Consider the following 25935-nt stretch of genomic DNA (forward strand, 5'->3'; position numbering starts at 1 on the left):
CTTACTCTAACACCAGTGGGCCATTTCCCTGGTGTCCTCATTCCCTTTCCCTGCCAGTCCTCCTGCTACCCTCAGTAGATTATTATTATTTATTATTTATCAGCCGCCACACTGTACTCTGCTTCCTACAAGATATTAAAGAAGACACAATCCCTGCACCGAGTTTACAGCCAAGGAGAGCAGAGGCCTGCTTTCAGACACCACAGGAGTGAGCTGAGAGAAAAGATTTACCGACCGAGTCCTGGGCTGTCCTGGCAGGTGGGGCGGGGCCTGCAGAGCCCAGCCCAGGCCGCGCCTCTGAGCTGGAGCCTCAGAGCCAGGGGCTCCCTGCCTAACCACACCCCGCCCCTCCACTGCACCCACCCCCATACACACTGACCGCCCAGGCTGCAGCTGCCTTGCAGTGGCGGGGGATGTGGTGGGGGTTAGGGTTGAAGCCCACAAGCCTTTACATTTAGATGGGGGTGAGGGGCTTGGGGGTAACAGATATTTCCAATGAAATTCAAAACCAGATGAGGCGGGAGGGGCGAGAGGTCAGGGAATAAAAACCAGATCTGGAGAGTTACCAGGGAAGGGAGGACGGATGCTGGAATGAAAAGTTCTACGTGAAGGGAAAGCCCTCCTAGGGCTGGAGTTAGGGTCTGTGTAGACAGCACGTGTAGACATGGCGGTGGCGGGGCTGAGAAAGGAGGGTAGACCGCGCGGGAGACTCGGGTGGGTGCGAGTCCGCTGGCCGCGCAGGGCTGTCTGCACAGAGCCGTCCTGGGGATCCAGAGGGTCAGTGCAAACGCAAGTCCACCCAGGAGAGTGAGTCTGGACAGGCTGAGGGGGGTCGGCGGCCAGGATTTGCGTGACCAGCCGCGGTTCTTCGGAGCTCTGGACAATTCCTGCTCCTTTCCGTGGCTGGAGTGTCAGGGAGGGTGGAAACTGAAAGGCGATTGGACTTTCGTTCCCAAACTTTTCTGCCAGTTTCCTCAGGTGTTGGAGCAGACCTGCGGCTCGCCTCGGTCCAGTCCCCCACTCCGGGCTTGCGGGGTGGGAGGCCGGGGCGGGCAGCTGAGCCAGGCGCCGCGCATCTGCGGGCGCGGCCGCCGAGCCGGGCGAGCCGGGAGCCACAGCAGGGGGCCGGGGGCGGAGGACGGACGGATGGACACACCCGCCTGCACTCAGCCCCGGCCCGGCTCGCGGCTGCGGGGGATCCCTGGGGCCCGGGGAGCAGCGCCCGGTGCCCGGCCGGGGGCGCCCCGCCTCCCCTCCCGCCACCCCCGCCCACTCGGGCGCCGGTGATTGGCTCCGCCCGCCCCTGGCTGCGCGCCGGAGCCCGCCTCCCTCGCAGCTAAAGCAGACGGTACCCGGAGCGGAGCGAGCCAGAAGGGAGCATGGTCCCCGCGCCTCGGCCGCGCCAGCCCCCGCGCCGCCGCCGCCGTGGACCTAGCTGCAGCTCCAGCCCCGGCCTCGGCCCCGCAGCGCCCGCCACCAGCCCCGGCGGCCGCCGCGCCTGAGTGCAGCCCCCGCCCGGAGCCGGAGCCGGAGCCCCGAGCCCGGAGCCAGCCCAGCCCCGCGGCCGCCGCGGCTGCGGGGAGAGGGCGGGGGCGATGCTGCCGGAGCCGCCGCCGCCGCCGCCGCGGTGAGAGCCGCGCCGCGCCGCGCGTAGCCGCACAGGCTGACAGGCTGAAGGACTGACTTCCTCCCCGGGCATCCTCCCTGGGCTGCCGGGAGGCGGCGGCGGCGGAGGAGGAGGAGGAAAGGGGGGGAAGGCGGAGAGCAGGAACGCGAGGAGGTGGACCTGGATCCGTTTCTCCCGGCCAGGACCCGAGCGGCCCCAGCTCCCGCTCTCCGCCGGCGCCGTCTGCTATCCATCAGCCCTCCTGCGCCCACCCGCGACCCCCAGCTCTCTACGCAGCGGGCCGGGGCCGGAGCCGCGCGGCAGGAGGTAAGAGCCAAGCCGGAGCCGCACGGACGCGGCGCCGCGGACCCGGGGTCCTGCTGCTGCGCGGGGCCGGGCCGCGCTTGGAAGCGGGGCCCGAGAACCCGGAACGCTGGGCTCGGCTCCCGCGGCGGCGGCGGCGCAGGAGCCTCCGGAGTCTGGACTCGCCAGGCTGCAGGAGCCCTTGCGCCTGCGCTGCTCCGGTGGGGAAAAACGGGGGAAAACTTCCCGCCCCCGGGTGCGTGGGGCTGCCCCGGGCCAATGTTGCGGTGGTCGGGGATGTTAGAAGCGATTGTGACCTCCCGGCCCCGGGGCAGTTCCCTGGCTGGGCCCGGCAGCGCACGTCCCTCTCCAGGCCACCTCCCCTGAGAGGCCCAGGGCCCGAGCCAGGCTGGGGGCCCTGAGGAGGCACCTGAGGGCTGGACCCTGGGGGCAGCCACGAGCCCTGCCCTTTGGGAAGGTGCGTGCCTCTGTGCAACGAGAAGCCAGGTTAGGTTTTCTGCCCCCTCCTGTCCTCAGACCCCGCAGTTGGGGACCGGGTCTCTCTACTCAATCCCAAGTAACTTTCGAGGTAGAGGAGCTTGAAAACCATCGGGAGGGGACCCGCACAGACCTTGTTGTGAACCCCCTTCCCTTAACTCCTTGTGGGTGACACCGTGTTTGGGGGAGCGGAAAGGAGAGCTTAACGCAGATGGTGAGGATGTTGTGTCAGGTGGGGAGGGGTTGTTTATGTGTGGGATAGTGTGGCCCGGGAGATGTGCAATGTGGGAGTATAGATGCGCACCCCGACTGCCTGGGGGGGGGGGGTGCAGGGTGGCCGGGGGCTCACGTCCGGGTTTCCGGGGCCTGGAGGCAGCGGAGGGTTGTCTGTCTGTGGTCGATCTTAGCGCCGGTGAGGGCTCCGGGCAGCCCCGACCCGGGCCCCGAGGGAGGAGCGCGCTCTCCCGGTGCCCAGAGAGCGGAGCCGGGCTAGATCCGGGGCAGCTCCCGGGGCAGGTAGGGTCTGCGCTGGCTGGAGAAGGAGGAGACTGGCTGCCAGCCTGCTGCCCTCACCAAGGAGGGGATGGGGCAAAGCGCGAGTCTCAGACGCCTGGGTCCGCCAGCTAAGAAGACAGTGTCGTTCCTGGGCTCTGGAACCCAGCAGTAGACTCGGTCAGTTGGCCGGTCCTCCCGCGGGTCTCCGGGGATGCTGATGGGTGAGCAGCCGCGGCTTCTGCCATCGCTGCTGCTCGGCACACGCTCTCCTCCCTCCCTGCGGTGCTTGCGCCATGGCGTGCCCCGGGCGAATCGTGGACGCAGGTATCCATGTAGCATTAGGCGAGACTTCGGCGCTGGAGGGACCGCCACTGAGGACGCGGAGCTGCTGCTGCCCGCGAAACTTCCACTCCGTCAGCTCAGGGACATTCGGGCTCCACTGCTGCAGGTCCAGCCTCTCGTCAGCTGAGTTACGCTGGGATTCTGGCTCTTCTTGCAGTGACAGGTCTGTCTTGTTTACAGCTGTCTTTACCCCAATTCCAGTCTCTTTAAAGTCATCAGTCTGGTCACTACAGAGTTCTGCCCTTGCCTGGTGGTCTGATCTCTAACAGCCCTGGGAGGGCAGAGTTAAGGAATTATTTCGGTTTAGGACAAATGACGGCAGGCTTTATTAGCACACTTCACTCTGATGTTTTAAAAAATGATCGTAGGGGTATGTAGAGCTAACTTTCTCACTCTTTTGGGGGTTGGTAGTGAACAATTATATAGATTGTTCACCTTGACACTGGTCAAAAACGTCTGATAACATGGAGGCGAGTACTTTGCAGACTGGTTGGTGTGGATGTATTCTAGGTGTTTATACAGAGATGCAGCCATGTGCCACTGGCGAATATAGACTCTGACCCACACATTGTTCTGAGTGTTCTTGATTGATCATGCTGCTGTAAAATCAGAGAATTACTAGCATATGTGCCCTTAAACTCCATATGAATTTAATGGCATTTAAATTGGTTTATGGGCTGATGCATTTAACCAATTTTAATAACTTTTCTGCACAAGCATCTAATAAACCACATTTGTCCATGATTAAGAAAAACATTTTCTTCGGTGCCACCTCTCCATTTCTAGCACAGTTAACGGAAATTAATAGGTCTCCAACTTTCATTTGCCAGCAACCATCCCAACGAAATACCTAGAGTTGTACTGAAATAAAATATCCTATGGTAGCCATGGTAACAAATAGATTAAGGGTTATTGGTTTTCATCTGTATGTGATGGGGGGAGGAATCCAGTGTTGTGTCTTTTTAATTATGTTTCTAATGAGCGGTGGTCATACTCCAAGTACTCAGTGTGGAAGATAAGAACACTGAGAATTCAGTTTTGTGAGAGGTTTATTGCAGCGAAGACGAGTGGAGCCCAAGAGAATGACTTCTGCTAACTGCAGCTCCTCGTCTCCTAAAAGCAAATGGATGAAACCTTTCTTGTATTTCAAGTAGATGAGAATTGAGTCAGTTCCTTTAAGATAAAAAAATGCATTTTGCTTTTAAGCTCTTATTAAATGAACCTTTTAACTCTAGCTCCTGTTTTCTAGGAATAAACATGTTAGAAGTGTGGATGTTGGTGTGGATTGAGTGTTACAGTTGTTATCCACACCTGTCAGTCTAAGTGAGGCATATCATTAGTCTATTCAAATCTTGCCTATTTCAATATTCATGCATTTCCATGGTGATTCATTCCATCTTTGTTTACCTAGTCAACCTTATAAATCTTTGGCATCAATTTCAGTTGTGCCATCTCTTTTTCTTTCATTTATCAATTGATTTGGCTGCAAATCATTCCCATGTAAAGCATTTCCTTTTTTCCCTTCTAGTTCCCAAAAGTTTACACTATTCCTCGTTATATACAGTTATAAAGGGGTTAAGTTTCTTAATAGACCCAAATAAGACCACTGATGCTAATATAGTTTTTTAGCATCTCATTTGATATGTGTGTGTGCATGGGTATTTTTTTTTTCTTCCTGCAGGCTTACGGTAAGGCTGTCTCGCTTTATGGCCTGGAGACATCAATCCAATTCAGCAGAACTGACTAAAGGTCTCCTTCTCTTTCCTCCCTCCCTCCCTCCCTTCCTTCCTTCCTTCCTTCCTTCCTGCCTCCCTCCCTCCCTCCCTCCCTTCCTTCCTTCCTTCCTTCCTTCCTTCCTTCCTTCCTTCCTTCCTTCCTTCCTTCCTTCCCCCCTCCCTCTCCCCTTCCTTTTTTCATTTTCCTATCCCATATGATTCAAGGATTTTTGTAAGTTTTCAGTTATATCTGGCTCAAACAAATTTTAGGACTTTGTGTACTGGAATGGACCTGCCCTTCTAGGCTCTTTTCTCTTCCAGTAGTAGCCAAAGACAGAAGGTTCTGGAGCATCAGAGGATTTTTCAAATTCAGTACACATTTAGGATCATAGTAACCTTGTAAGTTCACTGAACAGGCAGTTTTGCTTCAGTGAGTGATGATCTTGCTCACCTGCTTTCGACTTTGCTTCCTAAGGATGCAGGCCGAGCTAATCATACCCTGTATACTTCAGAAATATCAAGGCAAGCTCTGGTATGCTACCGACTTACTGGGACCCAGCGAAGTCATTGGAATACTTAAGTTCAAAGTCAATGCAAAAATGGAATTATTACCAACCCTGTGACTCTATAGTCAGTCAAGTAAGTGCCTATTTGGGAGTGAAGGGAAGAAGAAACCCCATGAATAAGAAAATCCAGCCAGTGGTTGCTGTGGCTGAGGATAAACCAAGGCAGAAACCATGTAGGATGACCAGAGAACACGGAGTCTCTTTACAGACAGGAAAATCAGCGAGAGACTCAGTGTTTAAAAACTGAAAGAATATTTGTAGTTTGTACAGATGTCAAATTTGTAATTCCTCAGGAAATCGGGGGTCATTTTCTAACATGCAAAAAAAAAAAAAAAAAGTGGTAATAATCTCTGCAAAGTACTTTCATTTGAAGAAAGTTTACCATATAAATGGTCCTCATAATTTTGGTTAAGAAGGGAAAATATGTCAGAACCCTTCACCTGCACATTGGATCAGAAATACTGAGATCAGGACCACTCTGAAAGCAAACTCTGGTCCTGCCTCTGACACCTACACACTTACTTTCCCAAAGACCTCGGTCAGAAAGGTGATCTGTACTTTCTTCAAGGAAATCACTGGAAAACAGGAAGTTGAAGCTGCAATTGAAGAGGAGGCAAGTTGGTCACTGGAAGTAGCAATACTGTTATTCATGAAATGAACGTGGTTGTCTTGGGGCATGTCCACCCTGAGGGTGAGAAGGGGAAGACCTCTCATTGTCCATAAGAGGATAGTTGCATGAAATTCAGACTCAATCTGCAGCCGCCGGTGATGATTCAGAAGCTAGAACAGGAATGGTTGAGTTTTGTCACCATAGGTCGTCAGGTTTGGGCCGAGGTGTCAACTCCTCAAATATTTAAAGGCTGTCGTTGGCCCCACAAGTGTCCATTTTTATAATTATTTTCTAGAGTTTTGAAATGTTTAAATCATTGACTCTTTGAACGATTATGTACACACACATATGTACAAATATATATTCTGCCACCATTATTTCTTTGTTTCAAATGTGGCTAGAAACCCACTTAAACATAAAATTTGCCATCTTCACCATTGTTAAGTGTACAGTTCAGTTGTGTTGATACTCACATTGTTGTGCAATAGATACCCAGAACTTCTCTTTGTGAAAACTGAAACTCTACCCAGTAACTAGCAGCTGCCCATTTCCCCCTCCCCAACCCCAGCAACCTTCTTTCTAGTTTCCTTTTTTATGAATTTGAGGACTTTAGATGCCTCGTATCAGTGGCCTCTTACAGGACATGTCTAGGAACATGGGTGTGCGAGTATCTCTTCCAAGTCCTGCCTTCAGTTCTTTCGGATGTATACCCAGGGGACTGCTGCATTCTAACACTTTTCTCACATTAATATATTACACTGATCTTCTGATTAGGAGATTTGGTGACAGTGCAGTTAACACAGATAAAGAATGCAGTTGATGTGACCCACGTTTGTTCTTTCCTGTGTGTACATTTCCTCTCAAGTCTCTCCAGTCTGTTATGCGTTGCTCTGAGGGTTTGCCCGAGCCCCCGCCGAGTTGCCAAGTGGGCCAAGGCATGGGCTAGTGTCAGAGCTGAAGTCCAGTCTCGTGCCTACTAGTTGTGTGACCTTGGAGAGATCCTTGATCTCAGTAAGCTTTCGTTTTCTGTGGAAGTGGAGGCAATCGTCCTGGCTGAGATAACCCTGGGAAAACCCTGCATTACAGTGTCTGGCCTGGAGAGGTGCTCTAGGAAGGGGAGCTTAGGTGGAAGGGTAGTTACAGAAGAGGCAGCAGCGACCCTGAAGAGCTCAGACACCGTAGGCACCCTTCCTGTTAAATGGGACCATAAACGTTGTCATGGTGTGCCAGAGTGTGTATATATTGTGTTCTGTGGATCTCATTACCAGTACTCATTCTGAAACGCGTAAGAGATTTGCATCACAATTGCAATAGTTAAAAATATCCTTGAGTGGATTTGATATATGAACTTTTCATTCCAGTTTTAGTATCATCATTTTAGAGTTGCTATGGATTTTAGAGGTCAGCTAATCCACCCATTATTTAATCACCAAACCTGTATCAAGCCCCCATAATATAATAATAGTAATGATGATGATAATAATAATAACTTCCAGTTATGGCTGCCAACTGCATTTTAGTACTTTACATATATTATCTCTAATCCTCATATCAACGCCGCGAAGTAGGGATAATCCACATTTTACAAATGAAGATGAGACTCAGAAAGGTAATCAACTGGCCTGGGGCCACAGATCTCGCCACATTGTACAGCTGGGTTTGAACCCAGATCCGTCAGCTCCTGGTCTGGCTGTCTTGTCTTGTCTTTTCCGTGTGTGTGTGTGTGTGTGTGTGTGTGTGTGTGTAGACTCCAGAGAGAGAGAGAGAGAGAGAGAGAGAGACTCCAGACAGGGTCTTGGTGCATTGGCATCACTTCACATCGCCTGCTTTGTGTCAGATACTACCTCGTCTGTGCCAATTAACATTTCAAATAATTCTCTTAGAGGGAAGATGAGCTTAAATAAGAGTATTTGCCAGGTGTGACCAACATTCATCATAATTTTGGATTTGCCCACCTGCTTCCATTTACTCTGGTTCCTAGAAGGCTAATGAGAAAAACTTTTAGATGCTTGAATAGCATCTGTTTCCATATTGAGCTGGTGTAATAAATAAGTAGCAAATTAAAGAATAGAAACAACGTGGAACGGATTAAGGACGTATCCAGGGATGACTGAAGACCGATGTGGGTGTGTTCACTCTTGACACCCCAGTGCCTAGCACAGTGTCTGGAGCGGCTGATGTCCAGAGACCATGTCGGGTAACAGACATCAAAGCCTGTGTTTTGGATTCTTCAGTCCATGGCTATGTACTTATCTGTTCGTGGTTTATTCATTGTGTGGAATTTTAGATGCTATATTTGGCCATCTATCTGTTGAATATGCTTGTTGGTGAATTCTAACTAATCTAAATGGAATCTTCTAGGATTTATGACTTGAGACTTTGAAGACTAATTTTCTTCGAGCCTCTTTGTTCCAGGGAAACTTGAATGTAGTTGATACTTTTAAGAGTCAACACAAAGTCTGTCCTTCATCGCACGCTTACTTGTAAGGTATTGTCCCCACTCAGATTTTTAAATTTGGGGGATTTCGCAAAAGCATTGTTTTAAATAAAAAGCACCTAGAAATCATCTGGACCTCTAAGAAAGGGCAGGAACACTGTATTTTTCTACTTTGGTCTTGTACTTACTCTTTAGCTTGTGTTTGGCTTGTTTTGGAGAAGGGTAGAGGGTGTAAATAAAGCCTGGAGCAGAGCTCACAACGATGTGTTTGCTCCCTGTTTTAACCCTGCCAACCCTCACTCAGCCCAGTGGAGACTTTTTCAGCATGAAATCCACCGTGAGAAGGGCATGGCTATAGTGCCTCTGATCAAACTGTACATGGTGATGGCACAGGGTGAGGGTTAGACTGCAGAGCGCGGCTGTGCTGGGTTGGCACGGGCTGCTCCTGTGTGCCTGCCTGCCCAGTTCCACCTCCTCCCCTTTCCTTCCTCCTGCTTGTTTCTACCCTAAAGACACAGTCAGGTGTGAGGCTTCCTTTTTCTTAATGCGTCCCTGCAAAACTCTTAGAAGCAGGGTGGGTTGGGGGTGCGGCGGTGAGCCAAGAGCAGACAAGAAGACTCTGTGGCTGGTGAAGAGCAAAGGCTAGGGTCGCTGTGCAGTCTGTCCTGCCCACAACATGGTTGCCATTTAGGTGGGTTTGAAGAGGGGTGCCCACTCTGCCTTCATGTGTATCCCCTGTGAGTCTCCCTGATAGTAAGAGAGAGCTGCAGGATCTGAGCTCAGCAACCCCGTGTCCACGTTGATCTTGAGGCCATTTGGTTGCAATTCTGCTCTGTTTGACCTCTTGAGATATGGGTAGCTTGTTTTGCCACTGAATTAGCATATTTGTTTGAAGTATGTTACTTTGCCATTGAATTCCCTTATTTGGCTGACGTGAAGAAACATAAGATGGCCATGCTCTAATTCTGGCTTTCCAAACTGAAAGCAAGGGCTACAGAATTCGGGGAGTGTAAGCACCGCATTTGGAAAGTGGATTGGTGAGACCTGGAGGCGGCTTGCACAGCGAGGCGGGTGCACGCGCATGTGTGTGTGTGTGTGTGTGTCCGATCTGGCTCGCAGAGAGCCTGCTGTAAGAGGAGTGCTGTAATCTATTCGGTTCATGCTGTTCCAACCAGCTTTAATCATCGCAACTTGAATAATATTCAAACTGTGAAAGGAACATATTTCTTGCTGAAGCCTAGGTGTGCCAAGTGGACGCGCCAGAGCTTCTCCATCTACCGACCTGTGGCAACCCGGGGCCGAGTGGCCGAGGGAACACCCGGAATGCTCCGTGCGCTGTGGCGAGCTGCCTTCCTCCGGTCACACGGCGCCGGGACTTAACCTGTCCTCCTTCTGCCCTGGCGTGGTGGCTCCGTTGGTTGGAGCATTATCCTGTACACCAAAAGGTTGTGGGTTCGATTCCTGGTCAGGTCACATACCTAGGTTTCAGGTTTGCCAGTTGGAGGCAACCCAATCGATGTTTCTTTCTCTCTCTCTCTCAAAAAAAAAAAAAAAATCAATGAACATGTCTTCAGATGAGGGTTAAAAAAAAATTTCCTTCTCCCCCCCTCCAGAGGAGAAAAATGATTTTTATGGAAACCATGATTCATGGAAGTCACCCCCTCTCTTGTGAGATAAAGGGACTCTGCCCCGGCCCCAGGTATGGGACGGGGCCGGAAGGAGAAGTCTGGAGGTGCAGGGGCTCCCTGGAGGGCGGGGCTGTGCGTTGTGTGACCTGGGCGGCACCAGGGACTGGGGCATGAGGGGAAAGGCATGGGCAGCCGCGGGGAGACTAGTAGGCAGGCAGCTCGAGCTACTGCCTTACTGGGATAAAGACACACACGGTCCTCCTGTGGCACAGGCCCAGCCCTGGGCTTCCAGATGACAACGGCTGCCTGTCCCTGTCCACACCCTCTTCCTTACATCCCTGGCAAGAAGGGCATTCCAGAGCCACCGCCTGCTCGGGTTCCCACGTGGGGATAGAAAGCTGGTCTCTGAGCTTCTGCAGAAACTACACAAAGTCGTCTTTGTTGGTGAGGATTCCTGGGGCAGGCTGCAGGGCGGGGTGGGCACCTACTGCACTGTGAAGTCAGCTCGGGAGCTGTGACTGTCAGCTGTTTTCTATTCCAGGTATGTCTCCCAGGACGTCTGGTCTTCCGAAATATTTTCTGATATCTGAAGTAGACGCTGGGGCCAGATATAGTCTCCTTGGTCTTAGGCAAAGGGCGAGGCAGTTGCCTTTCTGTCGCTCTGCTCTGTGTGACCAGGGTGTGGGAGATGACATCTAGGGACTGAGCACGGGACAGTGTGGAGGGCGAGACTCGGTTCTCAGTCCTGCACAGAGTTACAGTGGAAACAGATTTACTTTCAAGTCAGCAAGCAAACAGCCTGATTGAAAAAAGGGACAAAGGACTTGAATGGATGTCTCTCCAAAGAAAGTATAGCAGTAACCAATAAGCACATGGAAAGATGTCAACACCACGCTAATCATTAGGAAAATGCAAATGAAAACCACGGTGAGATGCCTCTTTACACCATTAGGATGACTGTTATAAACACAGACAAAAAATAGCAAGTGTGGGTGCGGATGTGGAGAAACTAGAACCCTCGTGTGGGAATGTAAGAGGGTGTAACTGCTATAGAAGACGGTATGCAGTTCCTTAAAAAAATGTAACAGATGTTTACCACATGATGCAGCAATGCCACTTCCGGGTATGAATCTAAAAGAAGTGATAGCAAGGGCTTGAATAGATATTTCCGCACCCATCCATGTTCCTAGCAGCAGCGTTCACAACAGCCAGAGTGGGGCCCCAACTATTCATCAGTGGATGAGTGGATAAATAAAATGTGCCTTATACCCACAGTGCAATAATATCCAGTCTAACAAGAAAGGAAATTTTGGCCCTGGCTGGTGTGGCTTACTTGGTTGGAGAGTCTTCCCATACACCACATGGGTTGTGGGTTTGATCCCTGGTTGGGGTGTGTGTGGGAGGCAGCGGTTGATGTCTTTCTCTCTCTCTGTCTCTCCCTCCCTCCCTGCCTCTCCCTCTCCCTTCTTCTCTCTCTAAAATCAATAAGGACATGTCCTCAGGTGAGGATTATAAGTAATAGTATTAATAATAACAATAGAAAGAAAGGAAATTCTGAGATGTGCTACAACATGGATGACCACTGATGACATTACACTAACTGGAATAAACCAGTCACAAAAGGAGAACCGTTGTAGGATTCACTTAGATGAGGTACCTGGCGTTGTCAAACTCATGAAGACAGAGTAGGACGGTGGTTGCCAGGGGCTGGGGAGAAGGTGTTTGATGGGTACAGAGTTTCATTGGGGAGGATGGAGAGGTTCTGGAGATGGACAGATTGTGGTGATGGTTTTGCAACAATGTGAACATACCAACGCCGCCAACCTAGACACACAAAGGGTTAAAATGTTTTATGTTATATATTTTTGCCACCGTAAAAAAAAAAGACTTTTAAATATATCCCAAACCAGTTCTCCTAATTCTTTAAACAGTTTGCTTTGGGGGGAGGCATCCCTTGAGCAGTCCACAGCACTGAACGCTTGCTGGGTACCAGCCCTGTGCTGGACGTTACGTTCGTTTCTTCCATTTGACGTATAATCATGGTGGCAACACAGTAAGATCCACAGATCTCAAGTGTTCAGTTCACTGAGCTTTGATAATTGCAGAGACCTCAGTAGCCAAAACGCAAAACAGAATAAGAAACATTGCTGTCGTCCCAGAAAGTTTCCTTGTGACCCTCTGCGAGCAAGTGCCTCCCCCCAAACCGCTTTCTGATCCATCGCCCAGCTCAGCTTGCCTGCCCTCGACGTCCCCGTAAACAGAGACGTGCAGTGTGTGCTCTCCTCTGCCCGGCTGCTTTCGCTCCTGTACCATGTCTGCCATGTGCCCGTGCTGAGCCGAGTCCCGGTGGTTCTTCTCTGTGGCTAAGTCGTGTTCCATGGCATGTCCCACACCCACAGCATGTGTGTCTGTTCTGTGTTTGGAGACAGCCAGCTGTGAGTGATGGTGTTAGCTGGCCGACGGGGAGTGTCCCCACAGGGTGGGGTTCTCCTGCCACTTCGCGCTGGGAGTTGTCCTGCTGACTGGCACACGCCCAGAGGTGACTGGTCTCCAGGTAATGGCGTTTTGGTGATTCACACGAAAAATGTGATGTTCTGTGTGCCCAATACATGTGCGGCTGCTCAACAGATTTCTCCCCTGAAGGCACATGTCACACGAAGCTACATCTTTGTCAGGAGGCTGCTCAGTGACTGCACCGAGGACAGAAGTTGCAGGATGGTCTTACAGGTCAGTGTTCTTGCGCTGTGTCTGCGCCACCTGCTCGGTAGTCACCTACAGAACCGACTGAGTGCCTGGGGGTGGGCGGAGCACGCTCTCCTCGGGGCAGGGCTAGGGTGGCCAGTCCCCAGCTCCGTCCCTTCCTCTCTGGTTTGGAACCTCGGGGCTGGTGGACATGTTCTCTCTGTAGCTTTAGTCTGAGACAGAAGCATGAGCGTGGTCTCTCTTGACGGTCACTTCGTATTCTCCGGTGAGTCTGTAATCTGACTCTAAGGTCAGTGTCCCCTTTCCACATTTCTGGGCGGTGTCTCAGCTCATGAAGTAGTGAGGCCTTCTGTTAAGAGCCGTGACCTTCACTGCCGGGCAGATCTGGGCTCAACATCCTAGCAGGGCCACCTGGGAATGGTGAGATCTTAGGCAAGTTACTTCATCTCTTGGAACATAGCAACCTCCTGGACAACACTAATAATAGCTGTGCTGCCCTGGGCCAGCTGGGGTGCGATGGAAGGGTAGTTCCTGCTGCCCAGGAACCCAGACAGAACTCGTCTGTGTGAAAGCTGAGTTCGCTGCTTCTCTCTGTCCGTGTTCCTGGGCAGTGCCTCATTGCATGACGCGACAGTACACGTGGAGAGTGTGTGACAGCCCGGACTGGTGCCGCCACAGAACAGTGGCGGTCCAGGGAGCCCCATCAGGGTGGGCTGTGGTCACTGGGAAGCCCCGTGGAGCAAGGAGAATTGGGAGGGCCCCCCAAGGACCAATGGATTGATCATGGTCTCCCTTCCTCTGAGCCCCTGGTCCCCTAAACCAGTTCACCAGCTCACAAGTTCAGTGCAGCCAACAATCTGCGCTCCCCTGTGAGAGGCCATTGGGAGACCCAGTGGGGTTCTCATTCATCCTGGGCTCCTTCCAGCAGGATCCAAGCTTCGGGCGGGGCTCTCTTATTAAAGGTGGCCAAGCTGAAACAAGCATCCATCACAGATCCTAGTTGAGCAGGCAAAGCCCAGAGAAGGGGAATGCCACCTGAGACTCGCCAGGCAGAGGCAGAGGCAAAGCCGGGACCAGAATGCCAAACCCTACAATGTGGGAAGACATCACCAACTGTGTGAGGAGGGGCAGGAGCCAGGGCTCTGCTGAGGAATCCACTGCTTGATCCTGGAGGAGGGGCAGGAGCCAGGGGTCTGCTGAGGAATCCACTGCTGATCCTGGAGGAGGGGCAGGAGCCAGGGCTCTGCTGAGGAATCCACTGCTGATCCTGGAGGAGGGGCAGGAGCCAGGGGTCTGCTGAGGAATCCACTGCTGTGATCCTGGAGGAGGGGCAGGAGCCAGGGCTCTGCTGAGGAATCCACTGCTGATCCTAGAGGAGGGGCAGGAGCCAGGGGTCTGCTGAGGAATCCACTGCTGTGATCCTGGAGGAGGGGCAGGAGCCAGGGCTCTGCTGAGGAATCCACTGCTGATCCTGGAGGAGGGGCAGGAGCCAGGGGTCTGCTGAGGAATCCACTGCTGTGATCCTGGAGGAGGGGCAGGAGCCAGGGGTCTGCTGAGGAATCCACTGCTGATCCTAGAGGAGGGGCAGGAGCCAGGGGTCTGCTGAGGAATCCACTGCTGTGATCCTGGAGGAGGGGCAGGAGCCAGGGGTCTGCTGAGGAATCCACTGCTGTGATCCTGGAGGAGGGGCAGGAGCCAGGGCTCTGCTGAGGAATCCACTGCTGATCCTGGAGGAGGGGCAGGAGCCAGGGGTCTGCTGAGGAATCCACTGCTGTGATCCTGGAGGAGGGGCAGGAGCCAGGGCTCTGCTGAGGAATCCACTGCTGATCCTGGAGGAGGGGCAGGAGCCAGGGCTCTGCTGAGGAATCACTGCTGTGATCCTGGAGGAGGGGCAGGAGCCAGGGGTCTGCTGAGGAATCCACTGCTGTGATCCTGGAGGAGGGGCAGGAGCCAGGGCTCTGCTGAGGAATCCACTGCTGATCCTGGAGGGGGGCAGGAGCCAGGGCTCTGCTGAGGAATCCACTGCTGTGATCCTGGAGGAGGGGCAGGAGCCAGGGCTTCTGCTGAGGAATCCACTGCTGATCCTGGAGGAGGGCAGGAGCCAGGGCTCTGCTGAGGAATCCACTGCTGATCCTGGAGGAGGGGCAGGAGCCAGGGCTCTGCTGAGGAATCCACTGCTGTGATCCTGGAGGAGGGGCAGGAGCCAGGGCTCTGCTGAGGAATCCACTGCTGTGATCCTGGAGGTGGGGCAGGAGCCAGGGCTCTGCTGGGAACCACTGCTTGATCCTGGAGGTGGGGCAGGAGCCAGGGGTCTGCTGAGGAATCCACTGCTGTGATCCTGGAGGTGGGGCAGGAGCCAGGGCTCTGCTGAGGAATCCACTGCTGTGATCCTGGAGGTGGGGCAGGAGCCAGGGCTCTGCTGAGGAATCCACTGCTGTGATCCTGGAGGAGGGGCAGGAGCCAGGGGTCTGCTGAGAATCCACTGCTGTGATCCTGGAGGAGGGGCAGGAGCCAGGGCTCTGCTGAGGAATCCACTGCTGTGATCCTGGAGGAGGGGCAGGAGCCAGGGGTCTGCTGAGAATCCACTGCTGTGATCCTGGAGGAGGGGCAGGAGCCAGGGCTCTGCTGAGGAATCCACTGCTGTGATCCTGGAGGTGGGGCAGGAGCCAGGGCTCTGCTGAGGAATCCACTGCTGATCCTGGAGGAGGGGCAGGAGCCAGGGCTCTGCTGAGGAATCCACTGCTGATCCTGGAGGAGGGGCAGGAGCCAGGGGTCTGCTGAGGAATCCACTGCTGTGATCCTGGTTCTATTTCAAGTTGTTCTGGGTGGAAAAGTGAAAGCCCTGTGGCGTTTTCTCTGTGTGTTGCTTGTTGTCGAATGGAAGTAGGGGTGATTTCCTAAACTGTGTGACTAGATAAGAGGTCCCCTCGCTGCCTGTGAACTGACTGCGTCCCAATCTGAGCCACAAGAGGATGGTCTTCGCTGCTTTTTCACTGCGCACCGGACACTGACCTTCCCAGGAGCTGCCCTGTGTGCTCACCTTCAGTCCGCGGGCCCTGGGGCCTTTGCTGAGAGCCCAGCCTGGATTTGCTCCCAGGTTTTGCCTGTGGCCCCCGAAACCTTTTTCTTTCCCTCCTCCCCACCCCTAGTCCAGGCCTTCCCTCTGCCCCGCTATCAACTCCACTGCCTGGTTTGTGGGGAAGGCTTGTCCTCGGAGCAGGTGGGCGCAGGGGTGGGAGACAGAAAAGCAACAGGAAAACCTTCCCTGTCCTGTCTCCTGACCAGGAACCGAAGGGAAAACGCCAACACTTCTCTGGAGATTGAGAACGCGATTTCTAATGTGACTTCCTTTATCATGAGTTTGGTTATTTGAGAGGATAGCTTTTAAGAAGGAAACTTGGTTAATTAAAAGAAATCAGGGATATATTTACTACGAGGTCAAGTATGTCAAAACAAAAAAAGAACATAGAAAACTAAAAACGCCATCATGTTAGTGGTAGTCGCCTTTCTAGTTTTACATTCTCCAGATTTAAAAAAAATAATCAGCATATTTTTCATAATGGGGAAAAAAAACTTGTTTAACAAGGGAAAAAAATTAGCGCAATACTCGGGTTAATGTTTGCCACCCGCAATAAGTGTTTGTGTATGTATATACCTACACAAATCTGCTCAAAACGTGAGAAGGACAGGCCATGATGGGGAGGAAATGTTCAAACAACCACCGGTTGTTAAAGAAGGTAAAGAAGAAAATAGTTTCATAAAATTCTGTATCAAATATCCCTCACTGTGAATCACGGACTCACTCTAAAGGAACAATTCTGTCAGGGTTCTTGTTCATCGCGGGGCTCCTTCCTGCAGGATCCAAGAATGGGGGGGCAGGGGGGAGGTTTCCTTAAAGGTGCCCAAGCTAAAGCACGCATCCATCCTGCAAAGCCGTATTGAATGCAGTGACAGCTTCTCAAATAACTGTGCCCCCAAGTGGTCGCTGGTACCTGTAAATTACATCCAGCAGAAAGATTGCAATTAACCAGGTCCGGGAAAGCAGGGCCACTGATGTTTCTATCATCACCTAGAATCAACTATAATGTAATAACGATGATGATGATAACAACACACGACACAAAGGAGTGAGAAAGGGAGGAAGAAATTCAAATTGCTGCGTGTACGTGTGTGTGTGCGTGTGTGTGTGTGTGTGTGTTTCCTGTCGCAAAGGGGCTGGCCAGAGGGGTGTGGATGGCTGTGAAGGAGCCCACCATCCCGGGGCTACGGCCTCTGTGTCTCAGGCGCACTCCCAGCGCCTCCAACACGGTTTCTCTGCAGCACTGGATCTCCGGTGGTCTCCTTGGTAGCCTGGCAGAGCTGTAAGTGTAGAGAGAACTGTGTTTTAGCAGAAGGCTTTACCCCTCATACAGATTTAAAAGGAGGAAGAAACTTTCTGTCCCTCAGCCACGGTGAAATGCATTTTGCTTCTTGTGAAATGCTGGTGATTACAAGCTCATCTTATATAATTTTATTGTTTTCAATTGCTGCCTGTCAATCTCAGGTGATGGTTTCCTGGGAGCAGAAAGGAGGCAGATTCTGGGGATGGTAAGAAAAAAAAGTCACCCAGTCATTAGCAAATCATGCAGAAGTTTAGCAAGGAGAATAATTATCTTTGTGCCGACAAACTTGCATTGCTAAAGGAGATGCAACAGTGAATGGAGTACTGTCTAATGGCCTTCTAGAAAATGTACTTTCTCTTTAACAAAGGGTTGATGTTTGAAAAAAATTTTTTTTTTAATCTGAGTCTCTTGAATAACCGCATTTTCAGAAATCTCTGACACTACGGAGGTGGTCCACTGTCACGCCCACAAGAGGGCATTTTCTCATCAACTACTGTAAAAACGATTTGTTTTCTAAAGAGAAGCTGGGAGGCCTGGAGGAAGGAGAGTGTTAATCAGAAGCAGGGGATGGAGAGCTACTTGCAATTGAGTTGTATGTATGCTTCCACTTAATATGTCCTGCCAGTGCCGGCGCCCAGAATTCCGCTCACTGCGTTGCCTCTGTTTGTAATGTCTTATTCCCAGAATGACTGGGCACCAAAGGAAACCTATACAATAGTCTTTTTTCCCAGATACAAGATACCATGTGTTAGAATGTAGCACACATAGCTCGAATTCATCCCCTATCATGACTTCCGTACTAAATTTGATTTGCTAACAATTTAATACTCTGGTCCAAATTCTCTGGTACAAAGAGCCCCCCCACACCCCCGCCACCTTCTCCAGCTCCGAGTTCCTGCCTTTTATTTATTTAATAAATATTTATTCAGCACTTACAGCTATGTGCAGCATTGAGCCAGGCTAAGACCCTGTCCTCAGGGAACATACGTTCTCCATAGGGAGACTTCACGTAAAAAAAAAAAGAACTAAATACTGGAATGCAATCTAGATATTATCAATGCGATGCGGGCAAAGGAGAGAGGTGGCCGTTTTGGATTGGGTAGTTAGAAATACTTCTCTGAAGAGTAACAGTCTAGTTTTATTTAGCCGGCACTAATACTATTTGGATTACAAATGTAATACATCCTTTAGACTCCCTTCTTTTCTCCTGAAAAGTCAGTTGCAATGTCTATTATCTTATGGACCATGAAACAGGATGAAAATGGGGGCAGCAACATGGAGTTGCCCATTACTCGTTTGCTAAATTACATTTAAAAATTACCAGCTACTCTCTACCCAAGTCATTTCAAAAAACAATGAATATTTTAACACCAAAGAATACGAGGAATATAATTGCAGAATATAAGACAGTTGAATCAATGTAGTATTTTGGAAAATTTCTACGTACTCTTGAGTTTTCTCATTTTTCGTGAGCTTCGAGAACTTCGTCACAGCCTGCCCTGCTCAGGATAACTGTCCGCTTTCCCCAACCATGAGGACGGGCTCCAGAAGGGACAGCGATGGCGCTCTGGCAGCCCCAGTTCCACAAGCCTGCCCAGCTCACAGGCTGACATCCAAGACACAAGAGCCGAAGGCAGCATACCCCCACCCTGGGGGTCCTGGGGTCCTGCAGGAGAGGCCACCCCGAGAGCCACCATGGCCTCATGACATCTTCTGAAGCGAGGAGTCAGAGGTCTACTTTGAAGACGTATTTTGGAAGGTCAGAGCAGTATGGACTAGGTGAACCAAGGAAGGCTTCAGGGGAGGTCAACTTGACCTTAAAGGATAGATAGGTATATGGAAGAGGGTCATGGATTACAAGGGGCGACACATTCATTTTTTTTCTTAAGTTACTATGGAACATTTTTTGGTAATAAAAGCAATACCCATCCACTGTGTAATATTTTCAGGTACAACAATGTAATAAATCTCTAAAAACCTATTATGTAGAGGTGGCTGTTGTTACTATTTTATCATCTTTTCTTCTAGTCTTTTTGCTTTGCTTTTTTTTTTTTTAATCCTCACCCGAGGTTTTTTGTTCAGATAGAGTGGGAGGGAGAGAGAGAAACATCGACGTGAAAGGGACACATCGAGTGGCTGCCACCCGCATGACCAACCAGGGCCGGGGACAAACTGTAACCGAGGTTCGTGCCCTTATCGGGAACCAAACCTGGGTCTCTCGAGACCGCAGGCCGATGCTCTAACCGCTGAGCCAAACCAGCCAGGGCTTGTTTTGCATTTTTACAGTGGCTCGCTGGGGCTATGTCGCATCTGAAATGTTGCGTCTTTGGATTTTAACTTTGGAACACTTTCCCATGTCATTAAAAATGATTCTTTAAACATCACTTCTTAATGCCCATAGCCCATCGTGCCTGCAATCTGGTTAACTCCGCCATTCCCTTTTTTCCTACTGTAACATTCTGGTGTGTATTCTCATGTATTATTTTGGTTCATAATTTTGGTGTCAGACAGATCTGATGCATCTCAGCTCTGAGGGTAACATCAGCCTCATTACATTATCTGTCCAGCCTCATCTTTCACATGTCACATGGACATGATGGTACCAGCCGACGGGGTGGTTGTGAGAGTTACATGAGAGAATGTTTGGATACAGTTCTAGAAATGGAATTACCAAGGTTTGATATTTTTAAAAGTATATAACTTTCCAGCTATAAGAGTAATATTTTTCATGGACCTTTTTAACAAACAGGAGAATCATGCCTGATCTCATCACTAAAAGATAAAAACAATGAACATTTTAGAATCTATTGTGTGTTACTTTTAGCAGAATTGGGATCGTACTCTCTCTTCCTCTCCATATATATATATATATAATTTTATCTCCTGCTTTTTCCCCTCTTAACCTTGTATTGATTTTCCATTGTCATTTTGCATTCAGAGATATGATCTTAAAAGGCTATATTTCATTATATTCTGTTATATTAATGTGCCATATTTAATTTAACTTCCTACTATTGGATATTTAGATAATTCAGTGACTTGCTATTATAGATGACATCACCATCAGATACTGTTGCGCATAAATATCTGCAGACATTTGGATTATTTCCTTAGGATTAATTCCTAGAACTGGTGCTAACAAATCAGAGGTGGGAACATACTGAAAACATTGATCTGTATCGACACATGGCCCCCAGAAATCCTGTGCTATTTACTCTCCCATAAATAGCGCGTGAACACCCATATTACTGCTCTCTTACCTCTTATAGTCTTTATAAATACCTTAGTCTGTTGGGTAGATGAGTAATGGTGTCTCGTGGTCTCAATTTGCCCTCCCTTGATTACCAGTGGGCAGGAGCATTTGTTTCTGTGTTTATTGACATTCCTGTCCTGTGCCTGTTCTATTTATATTCATCTCTTTCTTATTGATTTGTGAGAGCTCTTTATGCATAAGAAGATATTAACCTTTGGGTGTAATGTTAGAAATATTTTTCCCAGTTTGTCATTTGTCTTTTAAATTTGTTTATGGTTTCTTGGTATTACAGAAGCCTTTAATTTGCTATTTATCAGCCTTTTTCTCTTTAATGTTTCCTTTTGTTTTTAATGCTTAGAAAGTCTACTACTATCCTGGCTTTTGATAGCTGTTCATTTACCTTTTTTTCTACGTGTTTGATGATTTCATTTTAAAGATTCAACTTTTTGCCCAGCTCTGAGTTATCTCATTTTGTTGTAAGATGTAAGATAGGAATTTAACTTTCTCTTAATAGTTAAGTAATTCTTCTGGTTCTGTTTATTGATTGATCTTTTCTTCCCCCTGATTGGAAAGGTTACTTCTCTCATACACTAAATTCTCGTATAAGCTAGGGCATGTTTCTCTCTGACCTACCACATGAATATAATTATACTAAGTTTTAAAATCTGGTACCACAGATCATCTTCATTATTATTATTTTCCAAAATATTTTTACCTACTATCTCTGACATCTAATAGCCCAGATGAACTTTGGAGTCTTTGGCCAGCGCTAAAAAATTCTTTTGTTGATTTTCATTACATGATATTCATATGAATTAGACGGTACTATTTATAAACTGATGTATAAAGCATTGACATCCTCGCCCTGGCCAGTTTGGCTCAGCGGTTAGAGCGTCGGCCTGTGGTCCAGAGAGACCCGGGTTTGGTTCCTGCTAAGGGCACGTACCTCGGTTGCAGTTTGTCCCCGGCCCTGGTTGGGTTGTGCGGCTGGCAACCACTCGATGTGTCCCTTTCACGTCGATGTTTTTTTTCTCTCTCTCTCCTTCCCACTCTATCTGAACAAAAAATGGAAAAATGTCCTCGGGTGAGGATTAAAAAAAAAAAATTGATGTCCTGACCATAACATTGAGTCTTCTCATTCAGAAACATGCTATTCCATTCTCTCTCTCTCCCTCTCTCCCTCTCCCCCCCTCTCTCCCTCTCTCTCTCCCTCTCCCTCTCCCTCTCTCTCTCCCTCCCTCTCTCTCTGTTTATTTAAGGTTACTTTCACATCTGAACACATTTGTGGTTTTCTTCATATGAGCTCTGCACTGTCCTTAGAAACGTTATTCCTAGATGCTACCTAAAGACAGAGATCTTTCTGTCCAGTGGTATTTTCTTATTACTAATAAATAAGAAAGCTGTTCATTTTCTATGTATTTATTCTGTACCTTGCTAGGTTATTGAACTTTCTTATGAGTAGAATTGTTTTAAAGCTTCGGAAACATGCTGATCGGTTTGCCAAACAGGTGCATGTACAAACAGTAGCGTCTGGGAGAGCCTATGGTATCATTTTTAAGAATCTTCATTAATTTGGAGGAAAAATTGCAACTCATTGTAGCTTATATACCATTTCAATGAAAATTCTGATGCTCAGCCTGAGTCCTGGTAAAAACCGTGTATTTGGGGCACGCGGTCTCAGGGTGCAGGCCCGGTGTGTCGGTGAAGCGGCGGTGATCCCTGCTGGTCCTGGTGCCCTGAAGGGTGCAGTGTGACGTAGGAGTCTGAGGTCCACAGCCCTGCCTTGTGGGGTGGGCGGGAGGGGACCTGCCCTCCCTTGGTCCTAAAGAAAAATTTCGGAGCTAGCTCTGGACATACACCCAGACTGTTTGGGTAGCACCTGCTGTCATTGATGTTCGGTATAACGTCACCCAGATGTACACTCCCAGCCAGACAAGCTTGAGCGTGAAGACACAAGCAGACACTACTCTCATTGTTAGGTCCTAGAGGACACTCGGGATCTCCGTCCACCGCACGAAGCCCCTGAAAGTGAGCAAGAAGGAGAGAAGGGCTGACCACAGACACAGCTGTAGATCCGGGCACCTTGTCCTCCGCAGCTGGCCCGAGCTCGCGTCCGGTGCCGGCTTCCCCGGAGGAAGGCCTTCTCTTCTCTTCTCTTCTCTTCTCTTCTCTTCTCGTGGGGAAGGAAAGGGTTTCTCCTGCCCCTTCTCCCGGCATATGGCTGGCGGTGGGCGCGGAATCTCCCCACGTCCCCGCACAGAAGGCTTGCGAACGAGCCTGTGGGGCGCGTTCCCCCGTTAGACGACTCCACTTCTCTCCGGTTTTTCTGCCAGTTTGGGAAGGTTGTTTTTCTCCCACTCGAAAATCTTCCTCCGAAAGAATATGTTGCCATCAGCAAGCCCTCTGTGTTGTAAATGTCCCCTCTGAAGCCAGACTGGAAGGCATGTTCCCTCAGTCGAACCCAAAGCCCTGATTCATGGTTCAGCAGACATCAGTCCCTGCTCCATGCCCGGCCCCGTGCTCGTCCCGGAACTCCACGGTGGGCGACACGTGCCCGCCCGCGCTTTCCCGCAGGGAGCTGGTGGTCCAGGCCGGGGACAGGAGTTTCTCAGAGCTCAGGCAGAGGGCACGCTTGCTGTTCCTGGGAGCCTGGCCTCGCCTGGGATCGGGGAGGGAATGACTGATCTGAGAGAGAAAGGATGGCTGACCGCAGGACTCAGAGGGCGGGATCGTGCATGGCAGGGAGGGGGAACCGCTGGACTGGGGCCCTCCCAGGACAGGGCACGTTCACGCGGGGAGATGGCCCGGCGGCCGGCAAGGCAGGGGAGTGCGGTCCAGGAGCATATGGGACAACCGGGCAGGGAGGGGGAACCGCTGGACTGGGGCCCTCCCAGGACAGGGCACGTTCACGCGGGGAGAGATGGCCCGGCGGCCGGCGCTGAGAAGGCAGGGGAGTGCAGTCCAGGAGGAGACGGGAAAACCGGGCAGGGAGAGGCCGCGCAGGGTCTTGTGGCCACAGGGAGAATCTCTGTCTTGACTGCAAGAGCACCCACCGGCTTTCATGGTTTTTAGCAAGGCAGTGGTGTTTTTGAAAAGATAGTGCTGGCTGCCATGTGGGGCCCTACTGAAGAATACTGAGGAAGAACGTGGGGTTCAGTGGGTGAGGATTGCCGGAGCCCAGGCGAGAGTTGGTGGCTGCAGATGGACTGGGTGATGGTGCAGCCGGGGAGAGGTAAAGGGTGAGAGACGAAAGGCGGAGGTGGCCGGCCTCGGTGTGAGCCGGACAGGGAGAAGTACAGGAGAGAGATGCCGCCAGGCACCTGGACTTCTAGTCTGCGGAACCAGACGGACGAGGTGCTGTCATGGATGGGCTGGGAGCACTGGGAGGGGTTGGGTGTGGAGAAGGCCGAGTTCGGCTTAGGGCCAGGCGTGAGGCCCTGGGACGTGGTAGTGGTGGCAAGTGGGCGGTTAGGTGTGTGTCTGCTCTTGCTCAGAGGAGAGATCAGGCCAGAGATGTGCATTTGTGAGGGTTCATCCAAATGAGACTCAGGAAGCGCCTTAGCGGTAAGGAGCAGGCCGGGCGGCCGGCACAGTCCTCCTGGGCCCTCGGGCTTGTGCTCCGGCTGACAGAGGTGCTGCTTCCCCGGGCCTGTGGTTCCCCCCATCTCCACAGTCCCTCTGTGAGCTCTGCTTGTCCCCAGACTCCTAGGTCCCACCCTTCAGGATGAGTCTCTGAGTAACCAGATAGAACCGGGGTCTCTCCTGCCCCCTCCCGCCCTGTCCCTCATGTCTGAGTGCTGAGCCAACCATTTCGTTACACAAGCCAAGAAGAACATTAAAGTTGTTTCAGTTTGAGATCATTTAGAGAACCATACATTCAGGAAGTATTAAGCATCTGCTGTGCCCCAGGCGCAGTAGCTGGATACAAACGGTGAAGAAAGCATGGCCATACCCCTCCTAGGGCACTTCCAGTGTCAGGGAGGGGACAGAAGGTGAAAGGGATGGGATTATGATGTGATGTGACCAGTGCTCACACAGGAGGCTGTCCCAACTCCCAGGGGAGGCCAGGGGAGAGAGGGACAGAAGGAGTAGTCTCGGGAAGGACGAGGGTGAGTGGACTACGCGATGGGACGTGAAGGGCAGGGGCTGGGCAGTGAGGGCATTTGGGGCCGGAGAAACAGATGGGTAAGAGGAGTTGTTTGGGGAAAGAGAAATGGTTCTGTGACGGGGGAATATGCATCTGTGTTACAAAGGTGTGTGTGGGAGAGGGGGTTGGGGTGGGGGCAGGGGGAGCACAGGGAGACGGGTGCGGTGTCCGAGCCGCCCAGGAGGGCAGCGTGCAGACAGCACAGGCCTGGGGAGGAGCTGAGGTCGGCCAGGTCGGCCTGGGCTGCTGTGCCAGGGGGACGTTCGCAGCCTCTCCCTGCTGTCGGGATGCGGCAAGACAAAAATATCCTTCTTCTTCTTGCGTTGGAAAACAAAAACCTGGACTCATCTTAGCAGACACCGCTGTTTCTGCCTCCCTGCTTCCCAGATGTGACAGTGGCAGTCCCAACAGCGTCGAGTGACTTGTCCGGAGGGTCTCCGTGGGCTCCTGGGGCAGAACGGAGGGAGTTCGGTTTCCGAGTCACGGAGGCCCTGTGCATGGGCCCCATCTCATAACTTCCTCCTGGAAGCGCCCAGATGGAAGGCGTGATGTTTCCCACTCGTGTTCGCACTGGAATGACCTTTAGTTCCCCTTGGGCGTGTCGCACTTAAGAAATGTCACAGGGCTCTGACCTAAGACAGCTGGGGCTGGGCTTCCTCCAGGCGCTGTGAACCGATCCAAGGGCTGGGGCGCGGCAGGGCTGCCGAGCAACTAGCTTGCACCTGGATCTACTCAGCGCTTGTTAATAGTTGAGGCGTTTCAGGGAAGGAATTTAAACTAATCCATGCCCTTGCTTTGAATGCAGGTCCCAGGCAGTGTTTAAGATCCTGGGCCAGGCCCCCATCAGCTCCTTATTAGCACTCAGCCCAGTTAGCTGTCGGCACTGGGGGCAGAGGAAGCAGGAGGGAGACAAGAAGCATGCTGGAGGTGGGGTGGCATTGCCAGTCTGCAGAATGCAGTGCTATAGCCTGCCCGGTAGGTATAAATAGTGCCACCTGGACCTAGTCTCCCTGCAAGGCTGGAGAGAGGCTGCAGGACCTGACCATCCCTGTCTTTGGGTGAGGGGGACTGTGAGCCCCTAGATCTTGGGATGGTGCCCCAACAATCAGAGAGAGCTGACCAGAAGCATCTTGGAAATTCTGAGTACCTAGCCCCGGACAAAAGAGTTTCAGAGGTTCTTTCAGAGGATAATCACCCCGCGCTGGGTAGAGGGAGAAAGGTGGTGGGAACCAGGCTTGAACCACTGCGTG

General features: G+C 51.1%; 1 protein-coding gene across 1 annotated transcript in view; it reads left to right on the top strand.

The window, feature by feature from the left end:
• Nucleotides 1–1343: 1343 nt before the first annotated feature.
• The window catches only part of KLHL29 (kelch like family member 29), a 287662-nt gene continuing 263070 nt past the window's right edge, over nucleotides 1344–25935 (top strand). Inside the window, exon 1 of the mRNA XM_036263474.1 lies at nucleotides 1344–1933. The gene's annotated coding sequence lies outside the window, so the exon portion shown is untranslated. The remainder of the gene's footprint in view (nucleotides 1934–25935) is intronic.

The sequence above is a fragment of the Molossus molossus genome, unplaced genomic scaffold (genome assembly GCF_014108415.1).
Source record: "Molossus molossus isolate mMolMol1 unplaced genomic scaffold, mMolMol1.p scaffold_m16_p_15, whole genome shotgun sequence".
In the NCBI taxonomy this organism is placed as follows: Eukaryota; Metazoa; Chordata; class Mammalia; order Chiroptera; family Molossidae; genus Molossus; species Molossus molossus.